General features: G+C 41.0%; 1 long non-coding RNA gene across 1 annotated transcript; it reads right to left on the bottom strand.

Annotated features, from left to right (window-relative positions):
• Positions 1-4,317: 4,317 nt before the first annotated feature.
• On the bottom strand, positions 4,318-22,541 carry LOC121677902. The gene is made up of 3 exons (XR_006021107.1): positions 22,531-22,541; positions 15,502-15,509; positions 4,318-4,390 (listed from the first exon to the last, which is right to left on the bottom strand). It is a non-coding gene; the product is annotated as an uncharacterized LOC121677902 (long non-coding RNA).
• Between the last annotated feature and the right edge of the window lie 267 nt (positions 22,542-22,808).

Raw genomic sequence — 22,808 nt, 5'->3', positions numbered from 1 at the left:
TGCACTATCATTTTTGACGGGATTATTAGGCCTACTTATCACCTTAGAATTTCCACGTACCCCCTGCAGTGTGCTCGCGTACCACTAGGGGTACGCGTACCCCCGGTTGGGAATCACTGGCCTACACTACGCACATCTCTATGAAACAATGTAGCCTAGGCTGTCAAGGCTAATCCATATTTTAAATTAGCAATCATGGAGACAATAAGTTAATAGGCTATATGAGTAGGCCTAGGCCTAATGCAGGAATGGACGTTACAGTTATTCAGTAACTGTAACGAATTAATGAAATTTAACTTTACCTTTAGACTACTTTGTTTCCCAACAAAGCAACGAAATTACATTAACGAAGCTATATCCCAAACATAGCCTATTGAACTTAGTTTTGGTGGATGATGGACAGATGTCAGTGCCCTAGCCTAATTTACCCTCGGAAATAATTCGACATAGTCCTTATACAATATATTTAACTGATCTAGACATGGTGTGGTCTATTGGGTTTCTCGTAATTTCAACATACAGCTTTAAAGAACAAATATTGATAACATTTTAGGATCAGCGCCATAGGATTCCCACGGTAGCCAGCATCTGTGACGACACCTGAGCTTATTAAAATGGCGCCCATAGAACGTACTTCAACATATCCAACGTATTTTCCAGCCAGTAATCCATCTTGCGCGTAGCGCTCTAGAATCTTTGCTTGAAACCAAACAGTGATTGTGTTCGTAAATTGCCACTTCAACACACTCTGAAAATAGAATAACGCTCTGAAGAGACGGTTAAAAAGTTTTAGAGTGTCAGATTGAATTTACGAACTCACCGAACTTGTGTCTTAGACCTACCTCTAACATCGTTCTCCCTCCGAGATAGGCTACTGGGTTGGTGGTGGCCCTATTGTGAAAAGATGACACCCCTTCCGTCATGATTCCCTCCCGGACATTTTCGGTCATTAATCCACATAATGCAAGGTCATTAATGATGGGAACAGAGTCAGACAAACTTTAACCTTCACCATACCACCTCCTTGCTTGTTAGCTTGTCTTCCTCTCTTTCCACCTCTACTGTAGGCTAGTTACAGTGCATGAAAATGCACTGTACTGTTCTTCCTAGGCTTCTTCTTATTCTTCTTCTAACGCAATTAATGCAGCTTCAACCGTTTAATGTAGAAACTTCATTCAAACTATGTTACGTAGGTCTTACTTAGGACATCTGGGCAATGTATTTTTCATCTTTGTAACTTTTATACTTTTTAAAGTATTTATTAAAAACTACTCAATATTTCCCCATAGACTTAACATTAGGCTGATGACATCACAATGGACTAATTACCTTGATTTGCACCTGTATCAACTGCTTTCTGCTGAACTAGGCCAACTCTCTCTGTGACTCTCCATTCTACAAGGATATAAGGCACATTTCATCCAACTTTCTATCCATTCATCCTCTTCAAACCATTCACTCATCCACCTATTAAACTATCCATCAACATCCATTAAACAATCTGCCTATCAATATCCATTCAACTCTCTGTTTATCAACATCCATTACACTATCTACATTTTTTAAACTATATACTGTCTCAGGCTTTAAGCATACAATATGGCTCTAAGACTGCCGTTAAGCAATTAGAATCCTAGGCCAGGTGGCCAGGCTATATTAAACCTTATCTACCTAGTTCAGTCATTCCAACTATATTAAACCTCATCTACCTAGTTCAGTCATTCCAACTATATTAAATCTCATCTACCTAGCAAATAATTTAACCATTTAAACTATCCACCTATTTAACTGTACAGTCATTCCAACTATATTAAACCTAGTCTACCTAGCATATAATTTAACCTTTTAAACTATCCACCTATCTGTTCAGTCATTCCAACTATATTAAACCTCATCTACCTAGTTCAGTCATTCCAACTACCGGTATATTAAACCTCATCTACCTAGTTCAGTCATTCTCTGGTAGTTTCAGCTAGCTCATCCTCCGTTGCTGTTGTAACCTTCCTCGGTTACTGTTCCTCGGGCTTTTTTTAAAGTTGAGTATGCGAGGTTTTTTTTTTAAAGTTGAGTATGCGAGGGCTTTTTTAAAGTTGAGTATGCGAGGGCTTTTTTAAAGTTGAGTATGCGAGGGCTTTTTTTAAAGTAGCCGCCGCTTCTTTTTCTTTATTTTTTTCTACTAGGCATTTGACTACTACCAGCGATTTCATTTCATGGCATTGTGCAGTTCACAATATGACATGAGTGACAGTGGGCTGTAATGCGGCTGTAGAACGCTCCGTTTTTATCAAGGTAGGCTGGTTTACGTCTAACGATCTGCAGCATTGACTGGGGAGGATGCATATAGGCTACACCTTGCACGTTTACGCGCGTTGAATAGCCTACGTTTTGAATATGCTCATAGACTGGAAAATGAAACATTTTCCCCATGGAAAATGGAGAGTGGGATTGTGCATCCGAGGACTATAACACAGACGGATTTATTTATTTCTATGGAGCCCGGGCCGACCGGCTCGGAGGGCCCCTTTTGCTCAAGTGCCCAGGCAGGTGCCCAGAAAACCCATTAATTAATCCGGCCCTGCTGGTTGGGGTTCAAACCGGCCACCCTCCGTTTACAAGTCCGAAGCGATAACCAGTAGGCCACGGCTGCCCCAAATTTAGAAATGTAAAATTTTCAAATTTAAAGTTTATCCAGCAAAAATTTGGAAAAGATTTTTGAAAGACTACAGTCTCAGACCCTCTCACATCTAAAGACAAGTGATAGTTGTTGAGTCACAGACTAGTCACAGACTATGATTTTGCAACAACTAGGGTCACTATTTACAAGACTGCTACTAGATTCCTTTAAATTATTTCCATCATGCACTACATAGCAACAGGAACTCATATGATAGTCTACTCATATCAAAGTCATTTTTCGTGTTTCTGCAGCATTGTTTCATGTGTGATATCCCTAACAGATATAGTTGTTCTGTCACATGGAATAGCCGACTAATAATTTATAAGAAATGAAATAACAAATAATCTACAGCTGTCGCCTACTTTGCCCCTTCCTTTGGTGTTGGAGAGAGGTCACTATTGGTTTTTATATTGTTCACGTCACTATTTGCATGAGCCACGACCAAAAAGACTTGCGATAATATCAAACATGTTTGATATTGTCGTAACGGCAAAACTAGACTGACTCCGACTGACTTAAAACCGCAAAACGCTAAACGATCTAGTTGACGGCAGCGCACCGCGATTCCAGTACAACTCCCATGATTTCTGTCCGATTTTTTAAATTTAGTCGCCGACTGTGAAAACAGACCAAAAACTGTACAATGTAAGGCCACCATTACAGATAAGGACTGACATTAACACTACATACAGTGTACTGACAGTAGCTTATTACTTTGTTGGATGGCCTACAGTATACTGACAGTTGGAGGGCCTACAGTACAGTATACTGACAGTTGGAAGGCCTACAGTATACTGACACTACTTTGTTGGAGGGCCTACAGTATACTAGCCTGGCCATTTGCCATCCCCTTGGTACGCTTCGCTTCTACAAGGGTCTGGGATCTCGGCTATTGACGAACGTTTGCAAGCTGGATGCGTGGACTCTGTAGAAGTTTGAAACGATTGGATCTGATTTCACCCAATCGCTAACCGTGCATTCAGGGCACTTCGGAATGACAAGGACCACCCCCATGGCTACTTTGTTTTTCCGACAGCAAGTGTTCATGTGCTTTGCCGTTGGAATGTCTGACAAACACGGATGCCACAACAAAGGTTAAAACATACACTCACTAATCCTAAACAAACAACTGTATTTGCTTAAAATATAGCGTAAGACGCTCGTGAAAGAAAGATATATGCAGCTTTCAAGTGACGGAAACGGCAAATTCCCAAGTTCACATTAAAACTGTTGGCCATGAAAGGCCACATGGACTACAAACGAACTACAACGTGACGACAAAAGTGATGACAAGCCCCTAACTGGACAACTCTGTTAGCAAAATCTAGCCCCAGTTTCCGACCTCTGACTCACACATTATGTGACGTGAATGACGCGGAATGATGATGTTTTCACTCGGAGAAAGGTTTTTCCGAAGCCCATGAACGCTAGGTAACGTTTGGCCGTGACGTATGTTATGCGCCAGCTCGATCGTGAAGTAAGCTACACTACAACGCTCAGAAATTGCCCACAACAACCATTTCCCACCAAAGCGAACAAGATGGATGTAAATGACCATGCCAGCTTTGCGATACAAATGTAAGAGTTAGTGGAAGAATAGCAAATAGCAGATTACTATTCAACAGTAAGGTTGAAGATAACATATTGTAACGCCGATGAAAAGTTAGGAGACGGGGAGGCTGATATATCGTTCCAAAACTGGTAGTTTATTTCCTATAGATGTACAGGCTAGTGCACAGGCAACAGGAGGTGTCCACTACAAAACAACAAACTGATCGCTGATAAATCACGGTCTCAATCACTCGTCATTCACACTCATCGGCCAACAACGCAACACAACTCACTCGCACCTAATCCACTTCTACTCTGACTAAACTTACTAGACGTCTTAGAACCCCCTATTCTATTCCCTCCCCTTAGCAATCGCTAACCTATCTGAACCCCTAAATATTCCCTCCTGGACACCTCCCCCCAATCAAAACACATCAAAACTTATTGACACATTCTATGACACAGGAGGGAGAGGGAGACACAAACACTCGCACACACACACACAAGCACACGCCGGGAACACAGAAGACACAAAACACAGGGGAAAGCCCAACACGGGCAAATAGCCTCGGCGGTACAATATCATCACAATTGTCAAAGCTAGATGTGATCATTGAAAACACGCCGCTTCATTCATACCGGGTCTGCAGCACATGCTATAATTTAATATTGAGGCTACTGCGCGATACAAATCAAACGTTTCCCAAATCCCGTAGGGAGTAGGGCCACAACATCTTTGCCCGAAATAAAATGTGTTAAACACTCCTTTTGTTTGGACTTCAATTCCTGAATATTTGGAAGTGTAGCCAGCACGGACTGAATTGCTTCATTAACTTATGCCATTGCCAACTCCTCGAGGACTACAATTCAAACACAGCGCAGAATCTCAACATCGTCTCTCACAACTCCCGCCTCCTGCTTGCTGATTGGTGCGGAGTCGAATTCTCCGCTGTGAGCGTGGTCAATGGCCGGAACCCCAGACGGAGTCGTGGAGGGAGATAAAAATCGAGCGGAAGTACGTAGGAAGGCAAGGCCAGGCTAACAGTATACTGACAGTATACTACTTTGTTGGAGGGCCTACAGTATACTGACAGTATACTACTTTGTTGGAGGACCTTTGCTTTAAATCCATGTTATATAAAGGACAAAAGCTAGCCTATTATTTCAAAATACTGAGAGGTGACCAAATTCAGCAACACAAGTCTTAAACGACTCAGGTGGTCCTTTCCCTCTCTGTTTACATGTATAACAAACAAAGGAGTTTTTTGCAATTATGCCAAACCGCACGATACTCCTCATTCAGTTAAGGTTTCAGTGAGGTAGTGGATGTAATCACACATGATTGGTCAACCCACAATCAGATGGGAATCAGGTTTAATGCAGATGCTCTGCTCTGTGCTCATTCACCCAGCAGGGGGATATTAATACTGCATTCTTAAAACAAATGTGTTCTCCCTATCTGGACACAGAGATGTGTTAAATATGCAAGTTGTGTTGTTTTCGATGCAAGTTGTGTTATTTTCAAACTGTGTTCTCCCTATCTGGCCACAGAGATATGTTAAAAACAATGCAAGTTCTGTTGTTTTCAACACGTTAGTTTTAGCGGGCTAATATGACTGCCAGTGCCAGCAGTCTGTCATTTCATATTCCTCATTCCCTGCATGGTGACTTTAGTGTGATCACATCAGAACACAGAAGGAGCATGATTCAACCAGTTCTCATGATCCCATCACCTATCAATCTCTTTGTGTCAGCTTCTACCCTTGAAAGGTCTTAGAGCCCATTTTGACACAAGGGATTGACAATTCCAGACATGAGCAATTTTCTCTGCATATTATGCCCTTGAAATGACTGTGGTAATCCTATCTTCGGGGAAGTGATCCAGACAACAATGCATGTTGTGTTGAATTTAAAATAATGTTAACCATTTGGCTTGGATTGTGAAAAATGTTTCTTGAATTTCTTGTTTTTCCCTACAGAAGTATTGTCAACAGCATACTCACTCATGTATAATGTGCACGTTCAAGTATGGGTAATAAAATCCAGAAAAAACAAATATCGGTAACACTTTACTTGATGGGTGAGTTCATAACACATTCATAGCAGCCATCACAAACTGCACATAAAGCATTCATGACTGTTTCATTAGACATGACTCAACATTCATACCAAACTGTTCATGAATGTGGAAGACAGAACGACGACAGCTTGTCAAAATAAAAGTCCAACATCGTATTTGTGTAACCTGGATACCATTAATTTAATCTCTCCAGCCTTTGTAAATATTTCATTAATATCTTATGAAGTCTACATCGAATGTCACTTTACTATACAAGTATACATTCAGCTGACCTGTATTTGTGTAACCTGGAACGACATTACCAGTAGCAAAAGATGAGAAATCATGTGCAAAGGTTACATCATAAAACAAATACATTTTTATGAAACAAAAATTATTTGCTTGACCATGTTCTGTCTTTTTGGCACTGGAGTCGGCCTAGCCCATTGATGTGGCGTGATCAGGTAAGAGGTTTGGACCAAAAACGGCAATGCTGCTTTGCGACTTTGGACTTTTATTTTGACAAACAAAAGTCTCCCACATTCATGAAAGGTTTGGTATGAATGTTGAGTCATGTCTCATGAAACAGTCATGAATGCTTTATGTGCAGTTTATGACAGCTGCTATGACTGTGTTATAAACTCACCCGTCAAGTAAATTGTTACCCAAATATCTATAATTTCCATTGAGTTTCATTTCAGACTTTTAAGGCATGCAGATTGCAGCAGCAGGCCATGCAATGATGTATGGGAGCCATAGCCATATATCCAGTATACTGTAGGCAGATTTAGACCAAACTTCTGGCATTACCAACTAAACTTTACAATGAAAGCTTCACTTCTAAATGCAGCAACATGTAAGTATAATTAAATATATTAAAAGTGTAGTATCCAAAGAAAAGATATGTAGGAATTTTGTTATTTGTGACAAGGTCTACACTGCACATTTGAGGGAGCTTCAAGATTAATCTCACTGACACAGTTCAAGGCAAGTCTTTGCATTCATAGACATCTTGGATGGATTTCAAAATAGATGAGGTCACTGAGACTTCTTTGGACAACACAGGCAATAGAGAAGGCAATACGCCTACCACTCACAAACAGGGCGGTCCAATTATTGTTCTTGTTCAACTCATCGCTCATAAAATCTTTCATACAGGTGAAAGAGGTGAGAATGACTTCTGACATGGAGATAACTCAGTGTACCTCCAAGTGACACTTATGAATAAGGCCTCCAAGTTCACCTTGGCTGACTGATGAGAGTATACTAGTGATCATGTGAGTGTACTGTACCGCAGCACAGGTTGGCTTCTCACTTCTCTACCATCAAGTTCAGAGTGCGGAGAAAGTGACCGATGAGATACCCAGACAGAAGGAGAAGCTGACCACCACACATGTACAATGTACATGAGAGGAGTCAGTGGGTGGCTAAAGACCTTAGGGCACCTCTCCTGGTGTATATTTACAAAGGTCAATGGTTTAAGTCTGCATGCTGGCATCAGTGGTCAAATACTGAATTCCATTAACATGGCAGGGCATCATGTGTTTGGAACAAAGAGTCTCCTGTGGACAGCCAAACAGACTACTTACAAACTCGATGAATGCTAGGAAGCCTTGCATCTTCAAATCTTTTTGCTGTGCTGTTTTGAGTGGGTTGTTGCCAGTGAGGACCAAGGCAAGACGCTTTAGTGTATTTGAGGCAGGACTTGTCGGACGAACGCCAAAGTAATGCATTACCATTAGCGTATCAACGTTGTTGTCTAATCATATATTTACGAGACCTGTTATAGGTAAGGCATCCCCCTGCATGACTGCAACACTTGAATAGCACCTGTCTATCTTTTGAAAATTATATGCCACAATCTTAATTTTACCCATTTGGAAACATGATCTATAGATTATATTTGAACAAATAATATACTGCAGTGACTTATGACATTTGCAGTCCAACAGAAAGATACACATCGAATGTTTTTTTATTATTCTTTTCTTCGCAAGGAATGATGGTGCTTGTTTGAAGCTGTTGGTGATGGTGACGAGGTGAGCTCAAACAGGCACTGAATAAAATTTGTTTCCAATTACATGTAAACACTGCACCACCCTTAACAACAGCCACCCAAGGTGTATCCTCTGACAGTTTATTGACTTGTTTATACCTAGTTGCTTCCATTCCCGTGAATGTTTGCCTGACAAATTGCCTTGAGGTTCCCTTCAGTCAATCACTTCTATCTCATGTGAACCACAACATTTAACTTTCAGGTCAGTTTTCATGTAATGAGGCATCTCCTCCATTAGTTATATCTTCTCCACTGAGTCCGGACGTCTACAAGTCAGATGGCTCAAGCATTTCCAATGCTGACTGGTTCATATATGGTTCATGTCATGACATATGCTCTGACATAAGTTAATAATTTCAATGTTTGTAATACTAAAAGAGGCAGGGTAAGCTGTTAGGGTCAATCCCCTTATAATACATTATTCAAATCACTTTCTTATTTCCTAACTCTTATTTCTTATCTTTTGCTGTTACCTGGCAGTGGTAGTGTAGTGCTTAAGGAGCTGGGCTTCAATTCCTGGCTCCCACCGTTGTGTCCTTGAGCAATAGCCTGGCCCTGTCCACCTAGATCTTGTTTCAGGGTGATCGAGTCTGGAAGTTCATAACCGTTTCCCTCAGACAAGTGTTAGCGATGAGAGGGGAAGATGAAACCAAAACTTATTGTGATAAACAGTAGCAGTAACACCTGCAAATATCAAAAAATGCAGTTGGAAAAATGCAGAAATGTATTAACAGCAAAGGTAGACCCACATACACTGTTGATGCTGTTTATTGTCAGTTGGTAAAGTTTAAGCGAAGTAGGAAGTAGTGTTAGGAATCTGATCAATGTGATTGGTAAGACTGGACCAATTATTTCAAAGTTAGTGCCCGGCCGTCGCGATGCAACTGTTCCCAACATTGGCTTCCTTCTTAGTTTCATCTCATTTCATTTGGTCTTCTGTCCGCGTCCAGTTCCAGTGTTTATATTTATATGGTTAGAGCCACAGCTCAAGTAAGGCTAACTTTGCTGAGTTCCGAGCCAACTACTGTCTTTTCTTTCCTACTCTTTAGATCCAAATCTTCAAACTTTAGTATCTTTTTTTTCCCTTTTTGCTCCCAAGGAGTTTAAAAACTGAAGAGCTCGGGGTGTGGAATGGAATGAAATGCTCAGGCAGAAGAAGACATACGCCTGTCTGTCTGTATGCCTCATCTGACAGTAAATGACCAATCCAGTGCCCTCCACTGCTAATCCTTTCCCTGAGGCGCCATCCTTACCAAACTAATTATGCTGCATCTCAAGGCTTCTGCTCCCCCAGACACAGCAGCATACAGAAGTGATACAGACACAGGCACTGCAAATGCTTTTTTTTTGTTTGTTTCCACGTGTCTTTTTTCCACTTTTTTATTCTGAATTATGTATTGTGTGAAAAGACTATATCTGGTACAGTATAGCTCTAACATCAGCAGGGTAATGTTTCTGCTGGAAAACAGTAGCCAATAGAGTAGACCACAGACATAGGGTAGACTACCAAAAAATGGCAAATTTAAGACATACGACAGAGAAAATTAGCCATTGTTGCAAAATTGTCAATATTGAGCAAGCTGGGTATTTGTATTTGACATGTTATATCATAATCTAAAGTTTAATTATGAATAAAGTTCAATTATGTGGTACAGGTTGACCCCTACTAACCCATGGACTACACATACAGTATATGACTATTTCAGGCCTAATACTATATAATAATATGGCTTGATAGACTTAATGTGAATAGATTGCTTCTGCTTTTCTCCTCTTGCATTGAGTGAGGCATTTTCTTCACGGGGGTCTCTCTCTATCTATCTATCTATCTATCTATTTATCTATCTCTCTCTCTCTCTATATATATATATATATATATATATATATATATATACTGTGCCACTGGCTGTGGTAGTGGTAGAGGAGGTGGATGTATTGATTTTATGAAGTCAATAATAGATTCTCACAATATTTACCACTGATACATTGTTCTGTCCCATAATGCTCAAGGCACACTTAACCTCTCCAGATCGAAGTCTTTCACCTCCTGGGATGCCTTTCGGCTGAGCCTTCCACATATCTAAATGAAGATAACCCAGCATCAGGTAGGCTCACGACACAACAGCTAAGTCCATTTGAAATAGATTATGTTGCTGTCAAAACATTTTGAACAACATTGTGACAATAAAAAACAATTTGAAACTAGGCCTAACAAAATCCCATATTAAAACATTTTAAAACCTGGGTTTTTTGTGTTGCTATGATTGACAGTGACCACTAGACCGAAGGGACGGATGAATGACAGAAACACCTAACTGTTTTATGGCCACAATGATAGCGGCTATTTTTGATCTGTTCTGCTAGGTTTAAGGACACAGGGGGCCGCACAATTTGAAAATGTATATGATAACCAACACAGCCCAGCTGTTATGACAAGCGAGCAAAGGTGCATGAGAAACAGAAGAACAAGGGCGAAATCTATGACTCACTCTGGTTTCCCAGAAGACAAAATGGTGGTGCTTTTTTCCCTAGACACATAAGAGCATGCAAATTGGCTTGCTGAAATTGAAGTGAACAGCTGTAGCCACTGGTATTTTTAAAGCAATTTGCCATACTTGATGCTCCCTCAAACAATTGCGGTAAACACAGACATGTGCCCGCAACACTCTGCTAGCAGCTGTGGGAGGGTGTCGGTGTCACAGCAGTGCCCGACTGATCCTGTCACGCACATGCTCTCCTCTCTCTCCAATTTTCCCCCGATCACTTCCATCATCTGAGCCTCTCTCTGAAGGACACCCTTTTCTCCAGAGCATTCCGTACTCTCTGAATGGATTCACTTTTCCTGACCAAGACTAAATATTATGATTTCCAGTGGACTAGTGATTGCTGATTATTTTCAATTTCCTGGTTGTGAATTCGAGAGAACAACATGCATGGGTCAAAATTCAGAAGGCAAACATATTTCCATGAATAATCTAGGCTATAACTCATGATTGTGCTACTTTAATATGCTGTTACACTTGGGGGAAAAAAAAACAAAAAAACAATTATTGGTTAATCCAGATGTGAATTGCACTAGGCATGTGTTTAAATGCCACACAGAGGAGCTCCAGGGGGTCTGCCACACAATGCCACATGCAAATAAAGATCTGAAGCCATGATATCAAAGCTTTCCCCCAGCGCTGCCTGTATTTCCATGGGACAAGCTTGAATCGCAGCATAGTGCACAGTGGTGTGGAATGAAAGGAATTCATAATAGCTGTAAACTATGAGTTGATAATATCCCTATTCCCCCCCCCCCCCCTTCTTTCTGGAAGTGGAAGTGTTTGCTGTGATGATCACAAAGCAGTGCATTTATTTACCATCAAGAGTAAACAGAGATTCCCTGGATGCCCACCCCCCCCACACACACAACTGTTGATCTCCATTCTTGGACTAATTTGCTCCACATTTTCATTTGCTTTCATAGCTTAACAGCTGGCCCAAAGGTTTTCATTTGTTATTGATGAGCTTTAATAATGCATTCCCCACTGCACACAGCTCCATAATTTGATCTCTTGGTTTAAAGGCATCTATCAATTTTCATCATCCCAAATGTAAAATTTCCATTTCCATTGGGAAAATTCACTGCATTATGCTTGACATGCACACTAACACAATCAAATGCTCTCTAGTGAGCTTTTGAAGCTTTTTTTGTTTTGTTTTTTTTTACTATAGAATACACTCAGCTGAAAGAAAAAATTATTGTCACCCAGACACAATGAGTTAGCACAACCCAAATGAATGCAATGGTTGTTGGTGCAAGACAATCTAAAAGTGCTCCCAATGGAGAAACACTTGGCTTCAAGGGTTAAGCACTAGAGGTCTGCAGGGTCGCGACACAAAAGAGTGCGACGTGCGACATGTTTTGAAAGCTCCATGCGGGAGTGGGCGGGATGAGAGAGGTGCTTTTGAGAGTGCAGGAGAAACAGATGATTCACTGCACTTCCGCAAATTAAATATATGCATAAAATAACATATAGAAATTCTTAAAGTAGTGTATAGAATTAAAATTGTTTTTCAGACCTAATACTATATAATAATATGGCTTGATAGACTTAATGTGAATAGATTGCTTCTACTTTTCTCCTCTTGCATTGAGTGAGGCATTTTCTTCACAGGGGTCTCTCTCTCTCTATCTATCTATCTATCTATCTATCTCTCTCTCTATATATATATACTGTGCCACTGGCTGATAGACTACTTGGTAGTGGTAGAGGAGGTGGATGTATTGATTTTATGAAGTCAATCGTAGATTCTCACAATATATGCATAAAATAACATATAGAAATTCTTAAAGTAGTGTATAGAATTAAAATTGAGCTGTATATTGTGTTAGGCAGCATAAAAAAATGGGGTTTAAGAAGCCTAACTCGTTTAGGCCTACGTGGTTCAATTATTTCCTGCTGCTTCATTGTTTAAACTTGAAATCGAAACCATGACCGAGGAAGAGGACACCACTAGGCTACTTCAGATGTTAGTGCCGTTCTAAAGAATGGATGCCAGCTAGCATAGCTGTGTTACAGTAGCCTACATTCAGAATCAAGAAACTTTAAATCAGACATCTGGCAGTTTTTTTCAGTTGTGTGTCTTAATCTCATATGCCTTCATTTCATGTTTCTGTCTTGTTTTTTATTGATTCGTTGTACTGTAGTTGTTGTGGATGAACGGACAAAAATATTTGGGTCATCATATTCCCTTTATTATAACCGCCGCGCAGCGAAGCAGTGTCATATTGGTTTAGTCAGTCAGTTTTTTTCTTCCGGATTGTTTTTTTCTTCAGTAATTTTGTGTCAATGATTCCTGGGACACTGAAAGACTTGTTGGGCATGTAGCCCCACGAGGATGACACGGAACCATTGTTTTTCATTTTGAGCCATTGCCGGACATTGCCCCCCAAGGAGGGTAGGGCAGACACAGTTTTCTGTGAATATCTCGGGAACCATAGGGCCTAGGAGGACCACACTTGTTTAGTATGTTGGTCTCAAGGGCCCATGTCAACCCATCCCATAACCATTTGATGTATAGCACCACCTAGTTAAAAAATGAAAAGGCAAAAATTAGGTGTTGTAATTGCAAGTATCTTTGGCAGGTTGACAGGTTCAAAACTGCATGGAATTTGAAGTTGATTTTGAACAATTGAATTTGATGCCATCACTTATCTTCTACACAGGACACATTCTCACCTAGACAAGGGGAAAAGTGCTGTGAGAATCATGTTCTTTGATTTCTCAAGTGCTTTCAACACCATCCAACCCCTCAGACTGGGAGACAAGCTCTTGCAGATGGGTGTGGACGCTCACCTGGTAACCTGGATTACAGATTACCTGACCGAGCGACCACATTTCGTCAGACTGAAGAACTGTCTCTCTGACACTGTGATCAGCAGCACCGGAGCGCCACAGGGAACTGTGCTCTCTCCAGTCCTGTTCACCCTGTACACATCTGACTTCTGCTACAACATCGAGTCATGCCACATGCAGAAGTTTTCTGACGATACTGTAATTGTGGGGTGTATGAGGAACGGGCAGGAGGAGGAATACAGGAGCCTGGTGCAAACTCAATCATCTTCAACTCAACACTTCAAAGACCAAGGAGATGGTGGTGGATTTCCGCAGGTCTAAGCCCACTCTGCTACCAGTCTCCATTGATGGGGTCAATGTGGAGGTGGTAAGCACCTACAAGTATCTGGGTCTCCACCTGGACAATAAACTGGACTGGTCAGCCAACACTGACGCACTCTACAAGAAAGGGCAGAGCAGCCTGTACTTCCTGAGGAGGCTGCGGTCCTTCAATGTGTGCAGCAAGCTCCTCAGGATGTTCTACCAGTCTGTTGTTGCCAGCGTCCTCTTCTATGCAGTGGTTTGCTGGGGAGGAAGCACAAAGAAGAAGGATGCGGGGCGAATTGACAGGCTGGTAAGGAAAGCTGGCTCTGCAGTGGGAGCTGAACTGGAGTGCATCACTTCAATATCTGACAAAAGGACCCTGAACAAACTGATCAACATCTTGGACAATGAGTGTCACCCACTCCACAGCACTATTGTTAAGCAGAAGAGCCTGATCAGCTGGAGACTTCGCTCACTGCCTTGCACAACAGACAGACTGAGGAAGTCATTTGTCCCCAGGGCCATTGAACTGTTCAATGCTTCACTAAAGGGAAGAGGAGAGATAGACTTCTCTGCTTAGTCTGTCTGCCTCTCCACCCTCTCCATGTGTGAGTACTGACTGCCCACTACTGCTTTACTACTGTTTTACTAATGTCCACAGCCTAATGTTTTTACTACTGTTTTCCTGCTACACTGTTTTTCATGCTATGTTAGCACACATGATCAATGGCTACTGCTACAATACTGAATGGCTGTAACCCTATTACCTCAACCTGTTATTGCACTGACATAGTTTTTTATATTACCTTGTCTACATTATACTTTACTCTCCTATTTGTCCATATTATTTATGCTGGTCTCTAGACTAGATTATTGCACTGTTGCACTGTTGGACTAATGTTGGACTACTTTTTGCACCTTCACCAGGACACTCGCTCTCTTGAGCACCTTACCATGCACACATAACTAAAGGACTACTGTTGGACTACTTTTTGCACCTTCACCATGACACTCACTCTCTTGAGCACCTTACCATACACACAGAACTACGGGACTACTGTTGGACTACTTTTGCACCTTCACCATGACACTCACTCTCTTGAGCACCTCACCATGCACACAGAACTACAGGCCCTGTCACTACAAGCGTCTCATGCTTGATCACCCTCAAGCACACTGGATTTTTTACATTTAATTTATATAGTGTATTTAGTTTTGTTATTTTTTCTTACGGAGTGTCTATTCGTACCCCTGGTACGAATAGCCTTGGCCACACAACTGGGCTATTCACACCCTGTTACATAACAACAAAAACATGTTGCTCGCGTGCCCAAAAAACATGGCCGACATTCGTTTTTTCGTCAGCAGAAAGTGAAGAATTCTGAACGGTTTCAGCACTAATATCTGTTCAAATTAAAGTTGAGATGGAAAAGTTGTGTTTTATTTTCATAATCTTTGTTCAGTGAACACATACAACCGTCAGTTTGTTAACTAACAGAAATTTCGTGCAAACCTCAACTTCTTGTTGAAGCAGATAGTGCAGTGGTCACTAGACAAGGGCTCGCACGCGGGAGACTGGGGTTCGATTCCCGTGTGATTTGTTTTGGCGGAGTCAGTGTGCATGTGTACCAACGTCTCTGGAGAGAAGGCGCGCAATTTGAACAAGAAATCGGTTATCGAACGGAAGTTTTGATAGCAACAATTAGCTAGTTCATGCACCAGGGTGTAAATAGCATGCAGTACTATAAACACCTGGGTACGAATAGCATCCACTTCTAACTGTACATTGATGCAAACAGCATACCTTATTCAGAGTGTCTATTACACAGCTGAGCTATTCACACTCAACAACAAAAAAACATGTTGCTTGTTTTTAAAAATATATATATATTATTACATTGTGTGATCAATATGCCAGATTAAATGCACAGGAGTGCAAATAGCATACACTGATATTTGTACCAGACGAGGTACTAATAGAACACATTGCTGTGTGCACCGGGGTACGAATAGCATACATTGATATTTGTACCAGACGGGGTACTAATAGGACACATTACTGTGTGCACCGGGGTACGAATAGAATTCACTTCTTATTGCACCAGGGTACGAATAGCATACACTGCTAATTGTACCAGGGGTGCAAATAGCCTTACCCTTTTTCTTATCTCCTACTGTTGTACAGTGGAGTTTGGTTATATGTTTATACTTATATTTTATACTTATTATTATACTTATATTTACCATTTCTGCTGTAAGTGCATGTTGTGTGGATGTCTGTATGCTACTGAGACCCCCTGAATTTCCCCTTGGGGATCAATAAAGTATCTATCTATCTATATCTATCTACTGTATGCAGGCATGCAGGGGCGCAGGAGATATTTTGAAAGTGAGGGGGACCAAATTGTGAACACAAACCATAGTGAGATCAGATTTCCCGATATCGGATCGCCACCTCTGGCCCACTTTCGACCATCATATTTTAAACTTGCCAGAATATTAAGATAATACCATTGATTGTTTTCAAAATATTTTTTGATTAAAATTGTCAAAACTGTGAGATGAGCACAACGCCAGATCTGCCCTCAGACCAGCTTCTTGCTATGTGCAATTCTACTTTTATTTAATTTTTTTAGATTTATTTTACACTACTTGGGCCAATGGTAGAATACTCTAAAAGCAACATAATGTTGATATTTTATGAAGCCATGAATGAATCATCATGCCTATGATCCAAACATAGACTACATGATCAAATAGCCTAGTTAGGCCTACAGTACCTAAATTGTCTGGTACAGTATAAACCAAATTAACTCTCCACTATGTGTCTGCAGTTAATATTTATGCAATGTTAGAACATGTTGCCTTTATAATCAACTACTATTTGTTCCAACAGCATTTAAACAAAGCATTTATAAAATTATAAAAAATTATAAAATTAAAAAAATATACATTACATAAGAAGTAAAATAAAATACTGTTACTGTAGTAACTGTACCACATTATCCCAAGCTTCAAAGAGCTCCCCATGTCTGTGACAGCCAGACGTGACACCGCTAAATTCTCAGCTTGTTTATACCCCACACTGAACGGGTAAGAAAGGCCCATCACTCTGGGGTGTGGTAGCTTACTCTCTGGGATTTATGCACCAAGGTAACTGAAGTATCCAATTTGTGTCTTGAAATTATGTTTGAAATAAATGTCTCAGAACAAAAACTTTGGATAGGCCTATATACTTCTATTTTATAGTTAGGCTAGTGAAAACGAGTTCATCAGTAGGCTAGTTGAGTTTGTTATCAATAAACATAACAGCTAATGTCATGTTGAGCAGGAGATAGGCTACCATAAATCCTCAAATTATGCCCGGGATTGATTCTATTTATAGCCGGACAAATAAAGGCAGGTTCCCATATTTGCCTATACCATACCAACAATTGCCATCAGTCCACCAGCACTAGAAGACATTGCTTCGATTTAAGTCAATGAAATAACACCTCTTCTTAATATTTTATTATATTGTTGGTTGGATTAATAAAGTCGTTTTCCTACCATGGGTCTCCAACACACGTTCTCAAGCTCATTGTCTTGCCGCCCCTTTCGAGCTAATTGCCAGAGGCTGAAGTCTACTACATTTAACGCAATTGTTGCGTGACTCAAGGCATAATTAAACAATAACTCAATTTAGGCTACTTGGCTACGCAAAAAGGTTTCTATTACAGCACTACCCCTATTCAATGAATGGCTACCTTGTCTCGCAATAAACAGCGGTGGAAATCCCGACACTTTTTCAACTGCATGAAACATAACAGTGAACCATCAAATATCTCCCAGAGTTCAGTGCCCATCAGTCCCAACATTTAGCAATATAATCAAACAGTCCAAAAGTAAATTAGATCCCAAACCAAACCGAAAATGTTATGCTTTTGATGGCCTACCAGTATGCCGCTCCAAACGAAAAGCATCTCTAATGATGGTTGTTAGTAGACAAACTGGCTTCAGATATCCAACAGAGTAAATATAAGATTGTGCACTCTTACAGTACTGTATATGGCTGTGGTTAGTGATGTGATGCTGTTAATGGAGAGTTTTACATAGTTAGCGCAAACCCTATAGGTTATTATTTATTTAGCGTATATAAGGTTTTTTTTCCTTATCCAAAGTGAGGGGGACCACGGCCGTGTTTTCAGCACTGCGTGGGACATATCCCCCACGTCCCCCGTGCCTCCTGCGCCCCTGCAGGCATGCATCCTAAAAGAGGGTTTCTTTTCCACGTGGTTCTCCTGATCAAGCTCACAATAACAGGTAAACATCTGTCCAAATCAGTACATCAAGCTGTAGGCTTGCCAGCATTGTGCTCAGGCCTTTTGGTCACCCTAGTGGACAGTCTGTGTCTTGTCACGTCACGTCTTGTTTTTGTTTCTTACTTGTGCAGTGCCCGTTCAAACATACCATTCCTAAAGAAAACCCATAGCTCAATTACATGCCCACAGGTATGCCTGCTTTAAGAATAGGATGATAGGGAAACATCATTCCAGCTAAGCATTCAATAATGAATACTGAATATTATAATATATTAGCCTATAATTAATGTGGCCTCTAATACATGTGTAGCCTAATAAATGTAGGCATGGCTGCATGACTACAGATCAGAATGATATAAGCCTAACAACTGTTCAGAGGTGGAAAGTAACGAAATACATTTACTCACGTTACTGTATTGAGTAGTTTTTCTGTGTATTTTGTATTTTTAAGTAGTTAAAAAAAAAAATCGGTATTTTAAATTTTACTTGATTACATTTTGAGTGAAGTAGGCCGGTTGATGATGCAGTGATGTTTCTTCCACTTGCAGATAATGGCTCCCATGCTGTTTCCTGGAAGATTCTGAAGTTTTGAAATGCATCTGTAACCAGTTTCATTGATATGTTTTGCAACAATAAGGTTGCAAAAGTCTTGGGAGAGCTTTTTGCTTTTATCCATCATGAATGTTTCTTGTGTGACACCTTGGTAATGAAAAACCTTTTTATAGCCCATTGATATGTAGGCTACTAACCAAGCTTATATTAATTTGCACAGATAGAAAGGATAATTACTCTCTAACTACTTACAGATTTCAGCTCGTTCCTTCCATTTCCTTGCCTTAGTGCTTTTTCTTAGCGTGTTCAATACTTTTTCCCTGTGTTATTCCACTTCATTACACATGACTCTACTTATGGAGTTGTTTGGATTTTTTATGTGTGGATTACCTGAGTTATTACTAATGCCTGGTGAAAATGTTGTGCCCCCTGTATTCCACTTTTCAAGGGCCCTCTCCTCCATTGGGGCCCTATACTTCCCACTTTCCCCCACCAGTTCGACACCCTTTAATCTGCTAAACCTTCTGCTCATTTCAAAATATAAAAAAAACTCTCTGCAACTCAACATTGGCCTGCCTGCCTCAGCTGCCTGTGAGGGGCTTTTCAGTTGTGCTGGATTACTGTTCACTGCAAAGCGACCCAATGATGAGTGCAACTAACTTTGAAAATCAACTACTGCTCAAACTTAAAGGAGAACTCCGGTGATTTTTCACATAGATCTCCATTTCTCAACGTCCTTATCAGGCAAGTACCTCCACTCGGCGGCCATATTGCAACACTTTTTAGGCACTTATCGTGCATCTATTTTGGCAGAAATGCGTGTGAGTAAGGCTTCACGACACCAATCTTGCTCCAGCAGCGAGATCACAACAGACGATTAGCACGATGTCTTCACAGCACACCACTTGATTGGCTCAATGTATTTTACAATACACCACATGATTGGCTCAATGTATTCACATGTCGACGTTTTGCCGTGGAAGGGTTGTGATGTGTAGACAACGTTACAAACTAACCCCATGCACTATGGAGGATTTTTTGAGTGCTGTATCTCCTCATTAGAAAGTCTCTGGTAAAACTAGTTGTTCTGGTACCCCCCCCCCCCCCCCCCCCCCAAAAAAAAAGTAACTAAGTAACTTTTACTTAAAGTACATTTTAAATGAACTACTTTTTACTTTTACTTGAGGACATTTTCAGATCGGTATTTTAACTTGTACTTGAGTAATATTTCATCAAGGTATTGGTACTTTTACTTGAGTACAATATTTTCGTACTTTTTCCACCTCTGCGACTGTTTTGAGTTAAGTGTGTATAGCTTACTGAATAACTTCCTAATGCTATTCGAAGCGTCAGTTTATTGAACATACTTTTATTTTGAGTGGTCACTACATAGCCTACCCGTGTTTGATGGCGTGATAAGTGACATCGCTCAGTCTGCAAATTGTTGAATAACGTTAGCTACTGTATGTGGCATTAGCCTATCGCTCGTTTCAATTTGGGACCTTGCAGTCGGAATTGTCGTTTGTTTAATCAAAGTCTGAAGTCCAAAGTAGCCTGGGCTATTTGAAGCGTCAGTTTATTGCACATACTTTTATTTTGAGTGGTCACTACATACCCGTGTTTGTTGGTGTGTTGTTGCAAAATCCGCGTAATCATTTTATGCAAGCAAACTGCATACAGGGAGTCTTTAATGGTGATGTCAGACATGATAATCCTCTTGCATCTAAACCCACAAGTGGTTCCCGAGTAGCCTAATCCGTTTTTTAAATTGCGAATTTTAAATCTCATAAAAGTGAGACCCAGCTACTGTCAGTACACGATCCATGGGGTGGAGCTCCCCTGAAACTGGCCCCCTTGGAAACAGTGCAGTGCAGCGATAAACGTCCTACATAAATAAGCATATTTTGAAATATGCATTCAAAAATCTTCAAAATTGAGAGTGCACACCTTTGTGCCACGCGCAAGCCACATACAAAATCTTAGGTCAGTCTGACAAACGGTCAGCGAGATATGCGTGCCACAGACACACACACAGACGCTTCTTGCTTTATAGATAGATGATGTGCTCTTGGTTTTGATTCTCCTGGCTGTGTGTGTGCTATGTGTGTTACATAATAATAGCCAGTGGGGTAGTACTGTGCGGTGAAACACTACCACCCATGGGTCTTAGCCACGCTAGCATGTCTGGCTCCCAATTAGAGGTACTGTCTGCTGATGTGGTCAAGTCCCAGTAGGCTATTTCACACACACACACACACACACACACACACACACCACACGCACAAAACAGGATTAAGACATCACAGATGACAGAAAAGGCAAGGCATCACCTAGTGTGGGTAGAGCATCCTGCGTTTAGGTGTTTCACAAAGGCTAGGGTAGGGTGAGGAGTTGCAACAAGGTCAAGTCAGGTGGTAGTCATTTTCTTATGAGTGCGAATTCAAGGTAGCCTAGAAATCTAGACGCGCAGGGCTAGTCTAGCAACTCTCCGTTGGCTTGTGAGCTCCAGAAATCGAAACTTAATCAGGCCAATGAAATCGTGTTTAGAGTCGTTAGGTGGGCTTAACATAATGATTGATGGCAGAGTTGCAACGGTTTGGCTTGAATTCCCTGCTACTTGAAAACAAATAAGATGGATGTTGCTGCTGGCGAACAGTGTGACACGAGTTAAGCTTTTATTAAGTTGGCAAACGTTTGAACTAGCCAACTAGCTCCGCATGGGACTCATAGCGCTGCCGCTGTCCTATTGCGTGCAGAGGGAATTTGAAAGACACCTGATTATCCCGCCCCTCGAACTGAGCACTGCGAACGGTGAGTGTCCAGACCCTACATTGTAATGTGGGTCTGGCTCGTCAGGCTACATTCAAGGCCTCGAAGGCCGTTATCCCACTTATCCAGTTGCCACTATAGGCAATAGTCACGCCTTATGCAATCAACACAAACCAAGTTAGTGTGACATCAAGGAAACAGTGCCACATGGAGTGTCAGATAAACTGTTTCAACTTAAACTAATGCAGACAGTATCATACAGTCTTTTTCCACAGTACTATCAAGACACATTTAATTACTAATGGTCAGCCAAATTAAAGGTACACTATGCAAGATTTTTACCTTAATATAATTTCTTCAAAGCCAATTTGATGGTAAACGAACTTGTAATAGGGGAAGCGTTCACGCAGCATAATCATACAGCATAGCCATAGCGGGTCGCTAACGAGAGAACCAGCAATGCAACTTTAAGAATGGCTGACCCGAAGACATCTCGCGAGAATCGTGAAACCTTGTCAGTAGATATAGCTCTTTTGGAGAGTTTTTCTCCGTTGTTAATCCTTTGCCTCCACAACAAAAGCATTTCCATTGTGTACAGGGGGAACAAGCCATGAGAAGTAGGCTATTTACAATGGCAGGGTAAACTAGATGTACCGCTTAGCGGTACAAAATATGACCGCCGCTCTGTCCTGTACATCCGTTCTGCAAACATAAAGCACACTAAGCAATTTGTATCCATCTTCTACTCCATCCCCCACTCTTGAAACTTTTGTGTATGCTTGTTTGGCATGCCTGTGTGTGTGTGTGTGTGGGCGGCCCAGCAAGTAGCCTACTGGCGCTGTGAAGGTGAATAGATTTGTAGCACTAGCCAAAACATTTGTAGCATTGTTATAAAACCTTTAAAATCTCTAAACAATTACAAGTAGGGCAGTTAATCACAGTTCATCCATTGCTTACTGGACTGATGAAAGGTCATGTACACCTGTAGGCTACATTGTATTTAGGGAAAGATGATAGATGATACACAAAAGATGATACACAAAAGTTTCAAGAGTGGGGGTGGAGTAGAAGATGGACACAAATTGATTAGTGAGATTTGTGTTCGCGGAACGGATGTACAGGACTGAGCGGTGGTCATATTTTATACCGCTATGCGGTACATCTAGTTTACTACAGTATTTGTAGTACAGTATACGAT

This window comes from Alosa sapidissima, chromosome 1 (assembly GCF_018492685.1).
Source record: "Alosa sapidissima isolate fAloSap1 chromosome 1, fAloSap1.pri, whole genome shotgun sequence".
NCBI lineage: Eukaryota > Metazoa > Chordata > Actinopteri > Clupeiformes > Clupeidae > Alosa > Alosa sapidissima.
Note: the sequence above shows the minus strand (reverse complement) of the source record. Positions and strands in the feature narration are given on the sequence as shown.